General features: G+C 38.2%; 1 long non-coding RNA gene across 2 annotated transcripts in view; it reads right to left on the reverse strand.

Annotated features, from left to right (window-relative positions):
- Nucleotides 1-9,280, reverse strand: part of LOC123941419 — a 34,800-nt gene extending 25,520 nt beyond the window's left edge. For both annotated transcript variants that reach the window (XR_006818276.1, XR_006818275.1), the window contains exon 1: nt 9,147-9,280. This is a non-coding gene — a long non-coding RNA (uncharacterized LOC123941419). The remainder of the gene's footprint in view (nt 1-9,146) is intronic.
- Nucleotides 9,281-12,045: the final 2,765 nt, after the last annotated feature.

Genomic DNA, 12,045 nt, shown 5'->3' on the forward strand with positions numbered 1-12,045 from the left:
TCCAGACCCTTACTTCACATCATTTACAAAAATTGACTCAAAATTGATTAACAATTCAAATATAAGAGCTAAAAACCATCAAACTTGGGGTGCCTGGGTGGCTCAGTGGGTTAAGCCGCTGCCTTCGGCTCAGGTCATGATCTCAGGGTCCTGGGATCCAGCCCTGCATCGGGCTCTCTGCTCAGCAGGGAGCCTGCTTCCTCCTCTCTGCCTGCCTCTCTGCCTACTCGTGATCTCTGTCAAAAAAAAAAAAAAAAAAAAAAAAATCCTTAAAAAAAAATCTTCTGGGCCGTTAAGGGAGAGGTAAAATTAAAACAAACAAACAAACAAACAAAAAAACCATCAAACTTTTCAAATAAAACATAAGAATAAATTTTTGTGACCTTGGATTTGGCAATGTATTCTTAGATATGACACTAAAAGCATAAGAAACAAAAGGGAAAATCAATAAATTTTGTTTTACAAAGATGAAAAACTTTTGTACATCAAAGGTTATTATCAAAGAAGTGAAAAGATTGTAGTGGAAGAAAATATTTGCAAATCACCCATTTGATAAGGGGTTAATATCTACAGTACACGTAAGTACCCCTACAATTTAATAAAGATTCCCTAAATTAAAAATGAGCAAAGAACTTGAATAGATGTTTATGCAAAGAAAATATACAAATAGTTAATAAGGACATGAAAAATGATCAACATCATTAGTCATTTGGAAAAGCAAATCAAAGCCATAAGATATCATTTTATACCTACTCGGATAGATATAATCCAAAAAGTGAAAAAAAAATGGAAATAAGTATTAGTAAGGATGTAGAGAAATTGGAACCCTTGTATGTTCCTGGTAAGAAGGTGAAATGTTGCAACCACTGTGGAATATAGTGCGTCAGTTTCTTTAAAGTTGAATGTAGAATTACTACAGGAGCCAGCAATTCCAGTCCTAGGTATATGTCCCAGAAAACTGAAAACAGGGATTCAGATATTTACATACTAGTGTTCACTGAAGCATTATACACAATAGTTAAAGGTTGGACATAACTCAGTTGCCCAACAACAAAAAAATGGATAAACAAAATGTGATACAGCCACACAACGGAATATTATTCAGCCATAAAAAAAATAATGAAATTCTGATACAACCTAAAAGAACTTTAAAGCCATCATGCGAAGAGAAATACACTTGACAAAAAGGATAAATATTGTATGACTGCACTTATAAGAAATATCTACAATAAGCAAAGGCATAGAGACAAAAAGTAGACTAGATAATACCAGGGATGGAAGGTAGGATAAACGGGGAGTTATTGCTTAATGGGTGGAGTTTATGTTTGGGATGAAAAAAAAAGTTTTGGAAATAGATACTAGTGATGGTTTCATAACATTGTGAATATAATTAATGCCACTGAACGGTACATTTAAAAAGGGTTACAATGGCAAATTTTATTATATATATTTTACCAATCCCCTCCCCCTAATTATACTGCTTCGTTACCAAGTATGCTTTACACCAGAAATGCAAGATTGATTTCACATATAAAAACCAATTATTAATAGACTAGAATATAATCATTTCAGTAGACACAGAGAAAGCACTTGATATATTGCTTAACATAAATATCCATTAAACTGTATTTGTAACTGAATTCTAAAATCTATGCTTTTAAAAAAATTTTCTAAGTTAACACAAGTTCAAGATAATTAAAATAATGTATCATCACATTGCAATGTTTTTAATTTAAGATGATTCTATTGAAGATGAAATCTCCCCAAAGGTAAGATACATAAAAATATCCCATACAGGCTATCCCAATATCCTATTTAATAATTAGGATTAGTGATTGGCATTAAAGAAATGTGCTTTAAGAATATTTTAAAACTTTGTCCTTGATCTCCCCATGTTTACTTCTCTGTGACTGCACAAGATAAATAGTTGGAGAATTTAGCTTAATATATTCAATAAATACTGTGTCAAATGCAAAAATTTCTTAAAATATTAACTATATTGAGATATCCAATTCATGAAGATATGCCTTTTTAATTATCTAGTTTATCTATTTCTTTAATTAATGTTTTATAGTTTTCAGCATATAGACCCTGTATTATTTTGTGAGATTTACAATGAATTATTTAAATATTTGGAGCTATTGTATATATTTTTAAAATTTTGCTGTCCTCATGTTCATTGCTCACATACAGAAATACAATAGATTTTTATGCATTTACTTTATATCTGATGACTTTGCTGAATTACTCCAGAATTTTGTTTTGTAAATCCTATAGGACTTTCTACGTAGACTGTCATTGTGTCTGAAATAAAGACATTTCATGACTTCCTTTCAGTCTACATTGATTTATTTAGTTTTCTTTCCTTCCTGCACTGACTACAAAGTTCAGCATGATGTATTCATTCTTATCTTCCTTATGCACTGTAGAAGAAATTATCCACTCTTTCTCTATCAAGTGTGCTGTTAGATGTGGATTTTTACAGATGCCCTTAATGAGGTTAGGAAAATTCTCTTTTATTCCTAGTTTGCTAAGAGTTTTTGTTTTGCTTTGGTTTTTATTTTACCAGAAGTATATGTTGAATTTTATCAACTGATTTTTCTGCATCAGTTAATATAATCATGTGATTTTTTTTAATCTGTTAATAAGATGGATTAGACTAATTTTGAATATTGAACCAGCCTTGCATTCCTGGGATAAACCCGCACTTGGTTGTGTTGTATTATTCTTTCTACATATTCCTTGATGTAATTTGCCAGTATTTCATTAAGAATTTTTGCTCCTATGTTTATGAGAAATACTAGTGGGCACTCTCTTGCATAGCCTTTGTCAGCTTTTGGTAGCAGAATCTCATGAGTTGTACTGTTTCCTCCTCCACTATTTCTGAAAAAGAATATGTTAAATCAGTGTTATTTCTTCATTCAATGTTTGGTAGAATTTGCCAGTGAAATAATCTAGGCCTTAATTTTCTTTTTTGGAAGATTTTAACTTACAAAAGAAACTTACAGAAGTACAGATATGGGGATGTCCATATTTTTGGTGTTTTGGTATTTGTGGCTTTCAAAGAATTGGTAGATTTTATCTGAGTTTTTTTTAAATTCCTGTACATAGAATTACTTATAATATTCCTTTGTTATTGTTATTTTTAACACTTGTGGGATCTTCAGTGAGCGCTCTCACTCCTGATACTTTTTTTTCTTGGTGATTTTGTTTCATTGTTTTTCCTCTATTGTTTTTCTTCTCTTCATTTCATTGAGTTCTGCTCTTAATTGTTTCCTTTCTTCTGCTTGCTTTGGTTTATTTTGCTCATTTGTTCTAGTTTCCTAAAGTGAGAACTTTCCTCTTTTTTAATATGTGCATTTAATGCTACAAATTTCCCTCTAATCTCTTCTTTAGTATCCCACAAATTTTGATATTTGTTTTCTTTTCTTAGTTTAAAATATTTTCTAATTTCATATGATATTTCCTCTTTGGCTCACAGATTACTTAGCAATGTGTTTTTCAGTTTTCAAGTATTTGGAGATTTTCCAGGTATCTTTCTCTTGATTTCTAGCCTAATCCCCATAGTTAAAATTTGTTTAGGTTTGTTTTATGACCCAGGACATGATCTCTCTTGGTCGATGTTTGTTCTTGAAAAGAATGCATGTTCTTCTGTTTTCAGGTGGGATTTTCTATAAAATGTCTTTCAGATCCAGTTGATTTATGCTTAGTTTTTCTATATCCTTGCTAAATGTTCTCTGTTCTTATTCTAGCAGTTACTGAGAAATGAGTGTTGAAGTCTCCAACTGTCATTCTGACTTTCCATTTAAGTTCTATTAAATTTTTGTTTCATATTTTTGAGAGTCTGCTGTTATACACAAACACATTTAGGATTCTTACATCTTCTTGGTGAATTGACATGATGTGCTTCTGTATCCCTGGTACTTTTTGTTCTGAAGCCAACTCCACTGTTATTATAGCCACTCAAGCTTTCTTGGACTGGTGTTTGCATGGTATATTTTTTCCATTCTTTTACTTCTAACTCATCTGTATCATTAAGTTTGAAGTGGATTTCTTGCAGACAGCATAGAGTGGGTCTTATTCTTTTATCCATCATGATAATCTGCTTCCAACTGGCGTTTTTCGACTATTTTAATTTCTTTAAGGGATAAGTACTTTATTATATCTCAAAATGTCGCTGATCATGAATTCAGATGGAGTTTGGATGATGATCCTTCTGTTCCATATGCTGCTGACCGGGATTAGTTAAGGTGTATATATATATATATAATTTTAATTTTATTAGGGTGTAATTTGCATAATGTAAAATTTAGTTTCAGTGAGTTTTGACATAGGTCTGTGACCATGGACCCACTGCCACAATCAAGTTAGAGGACATTTCCATAAGCCCCAAATTTCCCTCATGATCCGCTTTCTGTTGATAGCTAGCAGGACTGGTCTGGAAGGTCCAAGTGAAAGGCTTCACTCACATGTCTGTAGAACGTTTATATTTAATGCAATTATTTATGTCCTCCATTTTACTGTTTTCTGTTTATCTCTTTCTCATTCCTCTGCCTTCCCATTCCTCTTCCTTCCTTTAAATTATTTTTTTTTAGTATTTAATTTAGTTTACCTGTTGACTTTCTTGTTTTATTGTAATATAATTAACACACAGCACTGTATAAGTTTAAGATGTACAGCATAATCACTTGACTATTTTGTGAAATGTTCACCACAATAAGTTTAGTTAATATCCATCATCTCATATACATACAAAAAATTAAAGGAAAAAATTTTTTCCTTGTGATGAGAACTATTAGGATTTACTATCTTAGCAACTCTCAACTATGCTGTAAAGCAGTGTTAAATATGGTCATTGTGTTATACGTTACATCCCCAGCACTTGTAACTGGAAATTTGCACCTTTTGACTATCTTCATCAAATTCTCTAACCCTGCTCCCTGCCTCTAGTAACTGCAATCTGATCTTTTTCTATGAGTTTTTTTTTTTTAGATTTGACATATATGTGAGATAAATTTGTCTTCTGACTTAACTCACCTAACATAGTGCCTTTGAGGTCCAGCCAATGTTGTCACAAAAGCAAGATTTCCTTCTTTTTTATGACTGAATAGTATTCCATTGGTATTCTATAATACCACATTTTATCCATTCAACCATTGTTGGACACTTAGGTTGTTTCCTGTTTGGTCTGGGCTATTATAAAGAAGCTGCAGTGAAACTGGGGGGGGGGCATATCTTTTCATGTTAGTGCTTTCATTTTCTTCTGATAAATATTCAGAAGTGGAATTGCTGGATCATATGCTCTATTTTTAATTTTTTGAGGAACCTCCATACTGTTTTCCATAGTGGCTGTGTGAATTTACATTCCATAAGGGTTTCCTTTCCTCTACATCCACTCTAATACTTATTTCTTGTCCCTCTGATAGTAGTCATTCTATTCCACGTTTCATTGCAGTTTTGATTCGCATTTCCCTGATGATGAGTGATATGGAGCACCTTTTCAGGTACCTGTTGGCCATCTGTATGTCTTCTTTGGAAAAATATCTATTCGGGTCCATTACCCATCTTAAAATTGGAGTAAGTAAATTATGGCACATTATTCCATGAAATACTATGTAGCAGTTATGAATAAAGTAGATTTGCAGGTCCCAACTGAAATAGAGCTCTACAACACATCCTTGTCCATTTACATTTTTTTGGATTGTGTAAAAAATGCCTACTTATAATTACCTTGGTTTAATATTAACATCACATTTCTTAATGCCACAAAACACCACACTATCGCTAACAGCCAGAGATAATGGCTCACCAGCAGGTGAAGCCTGGAATAGACTGATCACAGCTGAATCCCCAGAGCATCTTAGAATTTGGGACATCAGAGTCACACAGAACTGTTTAACAAGTCAATAAAACAGTCAGGCCAACAGCTCCAAGGCTCCTCTGGTTCCAGTTCATTGATTCTAACTGAGGAAAAATGGAAAAGCTGTCCTTTTTAATAAAATGGTCCCAACGATACCTACCTCAGGGAGCTGCCGGGAATATAAATAAAGCTATCCAAAATCTAGGAACTCTTTTGTTGTTGGTCTTCCTGGATAAAAACAACTCTTATGCCAGGTTCAGAGTCACTGCGGACATTTCAGAGAGGCTTTTTTCAATGTGTATGGGTGGGGGGAGGCATGAAGGATGGGGCAGGAGGGAGGGTCAAACATTAAAAATACTATTAAAGATGAGGAAGGAGAGAGTGCTGATGGCAAGGGCCAAACCTGAATGCAATGCATGTTAAAAAATAATGTTGAGAGTTAGGAAAAGCTTTCTACTTGTTCAAAGCTTTAAGTATTTAATCCTCACCACCAGGAAGCTCCTGAAGTTGGGAATGGCCCCCAGTGAAGTCCCATTCCAGTTCTCTCAGCTCATTGCCATTTTTTTTTTTTTACCATAATTGATGGGAAACTAAACTGTAGGCTTTTAAAACTTACTGGAGTAGGGAGAGTGTATACAACAAGTTATTAGTTTCCCAGGGCTGCTGAAACAAGTTCTCACAAACCAGGCAGCTTAAAATAAAAGAAATGATGCATCCCCTCACAATTCTAGAAGCCAGGAGTCTGAAATCAAGGTGTCAGCAGGGCTGGCTTCCGCTGGGAGCTGTTAAGGCATGTCTGTGCCTTTCTCCTAGCTTCTGTAGATTTATCACTTTGGTCTCCCTCCAGCTCTGTCCTCACGCCACCTTCATTCTGTGTCTCCTCTGTGTCTACGTCTGTGCCCTTTCCTCAAAAACCGTTGGCCACTGGATTAGGGTCCACCCAGCTAATTCAGGATGATCTCAAGATCCTTAATTATGTCTACAAAGATCCTCTTCCCAAAGTAGGTCAACATTCAGAGGCTCCCATAGACATACTTTTGGGGGTTAAGCACAATCATCAGCCCACAATAGCTTGTTTGTGAGATTTTTGTTTTGGAAGAAGGCCACAACAACAGAATTATAAACTGAAAAGAGGCAAAAGCTAAAAATAAAAAGTGTTAAGTTTACTGGGCCAGTTTCAAATTAAAAGATGTAAGTGACTTGTCATATCTTCTTCAAAACTTTGTGGCAGCGTCTTTAAAAACTGACCCAAGCTAGGAACACTCCTCAAATGGTTACCATATACTTAACCACTAAAGCCTATCCTTCCTAATTTCTAGTCATAGAATTTAAAGAAAACAAACATTCTCAATTATACCGACATTTGTAATTATGTGAGAGGGAAAAAAGCATAAGTAAGCAGACTAACAGAGTTTGAGGCGACATGTACTAAATTTAGATTCTGTTTCCAGGGGCGCCTGGGTGGCTCAGTCGGTTAAGCATCTGCCTTCGCCTCAGGTCATGATCCCGGGGTTCTGGGATTGAGCCCTCTGTCAGGCTCCCTGCTCAGTGCGGAGCCTGATTCTCCCTCTCCCACTCCACCTGCTTGTGCTCTCTCACTCTCTCTCATTCATGCTCTGTCAAATAAATAAATGAAATCTTTAAAAAATATATATTTCAAAAAAGCTTCTGTTCCAGTAAGGTGATGGGCTGAATATGTGAATGAATTCTCTTGTTAAAACAACTAAAAATCTGACAATCTTAAGAGAATCAATTACCTGTCACAAAAGTAAGGAATTCTCAAATCAGGGATTGAATATAGATAAGACTGTAGCCAGCCCTTTCCCAAACAAGAAGGGAGGATGGAGACGGACACCGAACTTTGCATTCAAGGCCTCAAATGGCTCGAGAGACACAGCCCAGAGTCTCCCCAGCTGAGGAGTCTAACAGAAAATCTTCCCCCCAAAAGCGATCCCAGTAGCTAAAACCAACAATTCAAGAATGAATGTAGTCATAAACTGGTTTTGCTCCTCAATCTCCCACTTCTCCCATCTCAACCACAGCTCAAGATGAGCAAGAAAATTTATTAGCACAGATTTTAGTGCTAAGTAGGAGAGAGGAAAAAAAAAAGGAAACTAGGCTTCATCAGTGTTTTCAGCCTGAATTCACACTGGCTGGGGGAACTGGGCAATCCTCTTGCTGAACATTTAGGTAAGAGTATCTTAGAGAAGTAGCTCCCACAGACCTGGGAGAGGCAAATGCTGATCCTGTCTGGAGGGCTCCACCTCTAACTCAGCTAATGATAATTTCTGCAGGCAAAGTTCCAAAGCATCAAGCAACAGGTTGTACTCAATTATTAAAGTACCATAAACAAGGACCAGCAAAAAACAAATAAACAACAACAGACTGCATGAGAAAGTCCACAATGTTACCGTTAATCCAGTTATGGCCTGAGGCCTGAAATAAGGGTATTTACATACTTATACATAAGCAATGCACGTATAAAAGTTATCAAGCAAGTTCTAAGCAGAGAACACTGACACAGCCATATCAACAATAAAGAAAGCATGTTCTAAGCAACAAGCATTGCCAAAGAGAGCCATTTCATAAAGATAAAGAGAACAATTCATCGGGAACCATAATTTTATTTTTTCAAGATACTTTTTTACTTATTTGAGAGAGAGCAAGCGACAAAGCCAGAGGCAGACCATGAGCTGGGGTGGGGACGGAGGGAGAAGGAGAAGCAGACTCCCCACTGAGCAGGGAGCCCTACCCAAGGCTCCATCCCAGGACCCCTGCATCATGACCGGAGCGGGAAACAGACGCTTCACCGACTGAGCCACCCGGGCGCCGCAGAAACGACCATGATTTTAAGTTTACATTCACTAATAACAGCCTCAAGACGTACTGGCAAAACTAAAAGGCGAACTGAAAATCACAGATTTTTAAAACTCTCCCCTCAGTAACTGAAAAAAGCAGCAGATAAAAATGCATTTTAATTCGTCTCAGGAGGGCGCAGCAGGCGCGCCCACAAGCGGGCCTTCTCACCGTGGGAACCGAGGGAGGGTTTCCGGAGGCGAGGGACCCCCAGCCTCGTCCCGGAGAAGCAGGCGCCGCAGGAGAGAGGCTGCAGGAGAGAGGCTGCAGGCGGAGGGGCGCGAGGGAAAGGCAGCAGAGCCAAGGGACGAGAAAACAGCATCCACCTGAGGAGCCAGCCTGGGAACCGCGTGGGAAACGGGAGTCATCTCCCCGCGCACCCCGGGCGTGAGGATGGAGAATTCGGGAAGGTTCCTCCTCGTCCCATTACCTCGGGAAAGGCTCCTCCGCGGCGCGTCACGCACGGTAGGTGACAAGGAGACGTCCGCGAGCCCGCCTGGGCCACCCTCGCCGAGACCCGCCATCGCGGCCGGGCTCGAGCGCCTTACGCGGAGTTGGGCGCGCCGTTCGGTGCGTCCCTCGTCGCCCCGCGCGCAGCCGCTGTGCTTACCCCGCGCGCAGCCGCTGTGCTTACCCCGCGCGCGCCCTCGCAGCCCCGCGTGCGCTCGCCCCGCCCCACGCCGCGCGCGCCCGGCCCCCGCGCGCCCTCGGTCCACCCGCGCCCTCGCCTCCCGTCCCGCGTCCTCGCCCCGCGCGCGCCCTCGTTGCCCCGCGCACTTCCCCCCGCGCGCCCTCGCCGCCCGCCCCACGTCTTCACCCCGAGCGCTCAGCCCCTACCCGCCCCGGAGAGAGGGCAGCACCTTCCCTAGGCTCTAAGTGGCGTTAGAGAGAATGTTGTATTGAGATGTGTCGTTCCAAACTAACTTGAGCCCTTGTCAAAGAAACAGTAGCCCCCAAAGGTACGAATAAATGTTGGGACACGCCAAGAGAAAAAAAAAAAATTAGTAATGATGAAGACGGTTTGAATCAAAACTACCAAACCTCTCGCAATGAAGATTCTGCGAGCGCGCGCGCGTGCACACACACACACACACACACACACACACACACACACACACACACACGGTGCATCAAAAAGTGCCCAACATTATCATTAGGCACCAGAGAAATGTAAATTAAAACTAAAAATGAGTAGGAAACAAAATCATTAAGAATGACTCATGTATTTCTACTTCTGGTCAATGTAGAATAACAGGGGTCAGACTTCCCTGTTTTAGATAAGCAAAAAAAAAAAAAAAAAAAAAGACATAGATACAGATATAGGTATTATATATAACATACCACTCAACAACTGCTGAATATACATCATTTTCCTGCACACATATGAGAGTTATAATAATTGATCACACACAGGCTTCATCTCCACAAATTTCCAAAGAATAATGTCATATAGAGATACAAGATTGCTTATATCATAATGCAACTATGTTCAGAATCAAAAACAATGATAACTAGTAAAATTCATGGTTGGAAAGTAAGAGACATTTTAATATATTGGTCAAAAATAAATCACAAATTATTTAGAGCTAAATAATAATAAAAACATAAGCAGGATGTAGAGGGAAACACTGACATTAGAAAAGAAGAAAGTCTGAAGTTTAATGGGCTAAAAGTTGAGTCCAAGTACTTAGAAAAAGAACTGCAAAATAAACTCAAAGAAAGAAAAAGGAAATAATAAAAAGTGGAATTTTATAAGCTAGAAAACATACAATAAAGATCGGTTCGATATAATCTACTTAAAATTAGTTCTTTGAAAAGACCGAAACAAAATCAAAAAGCCTCTAGTGATTTTACTGGTCAAGGAAAAAATAAAGAGAAAAGACACAAGTCACCATTATCAGGGAGAAGAGATTATACTGTAGGTGTTGCAAACATTAAAAAGATAAAATAATTATATAAAAATCTTTTTGCTAATTAATGCATAGATGAAAGGGATAAAATCTGAGAAGGGTATCAAACCCAGTATATTCCATCAAAATTTCATTATATATCAATTAAAAACCTGTATAAATAGCAACCCTAAAATGTCAAGGATTGGAAGACTCTATTGTTAACATGTCAGTTCTCCCCAAATTGATCTCTTGATTCAATAGAGTCAGTTCAGTTCCAATCACAATCTCACTAAGATTTTTTTTGTGGAAATTGACAAGTTTATTCTAAGACACATACAGAAATACAAAGGACCTAAACAGCCAAAGCAATCTTGAAAAACAATAAATTTGGAAGACTTACACTATCTGACTTCAAAATTACAGACTGAAGACAGTATGATACTAGCAAAGGGTTGAAAAATTTGACTGGGATAGACTAGAACCCATTTGAAATCATAAACCACAATGAGGTATCACCTCACACCTGTCAGCAGTGGCTAAAGTCATAGAACTCAAGAAACAACAGGTGTTGGTGAGGATGTGGAGAAAAAGGAACCCTGGTGCACTGTTGGTGGGAATGCAAACTGTATGGAGAACAGTAAGGAATTCCCTCAAAAAGTTAAAAATAGAACTACCCTATGATCCAGCAATCGCACTACTAGGTATTTACTCAAAGAACACAAAAACATAATGCAAAGGGATATATGCACCCCAGTGTTTGTAGCAGCATTATCTACAACAGCCAAATTATTAGAAACAGCCCAAGTGCCCATCGACTGATGAATGGATAAAGAAGATGTGTATATATATACACAAGGCAATATTATTCAGCCATAAAAAAGAATGAAATCTTGCTATTTGCAATGACGTGGTTGGAGCTAGAGAGTATAATGCTAAGCAAAATAAGTCAGGCAAAGAAAGACAAATACCATATGATTTCACTCCCATGTGGAATTTAAGAAACAAAACAAACAGAAGAAAAAAAAAGACAAACCAAAAAACAGACTCTTAACTCCAGAAAACAAACTGATGGTTACCAGAGGGGAGATGGATGGGGAGATGGGGGAAATAGGGGAAGGGATTAAAGCATGCTTACCATGGAGAGCACTGAGTAATGTACGGAACTGCCGAATCACTGCACTGTATCACTGTATTTCTGAAACTAATAAAACACCATATGCTACCTATGCTAGAATTGAAATTTCTAAAAGTTAATACTAACAAATAAAAATATTTCAAGGGGCGCCTGGGTGGCTCAGTGGGTTAAGCCTCTGCCTTCAGCTCAGGTCATGATCTCAAGGTCCTGGGATCGAGCCCCACATCGGGCTCTCTGCTCAGCGGGGTGCCTGCTTCCTCCTCTCTCTCTGCCTGCCTCTCTGCCTACCTATGATCTCTCTC

This window comes from Meles meles, chromosome 5, assembly GCF_922984935.1.
Source record: "Meles meles chromosome 5, mMelMel3.1 paternal haplotype, whole genome shotgun sequence".
NCBI lineage: Eukaryota > Metazoa > Chordata > Mammalia > Carnivora > Mustelidae > Meles > Meles meles.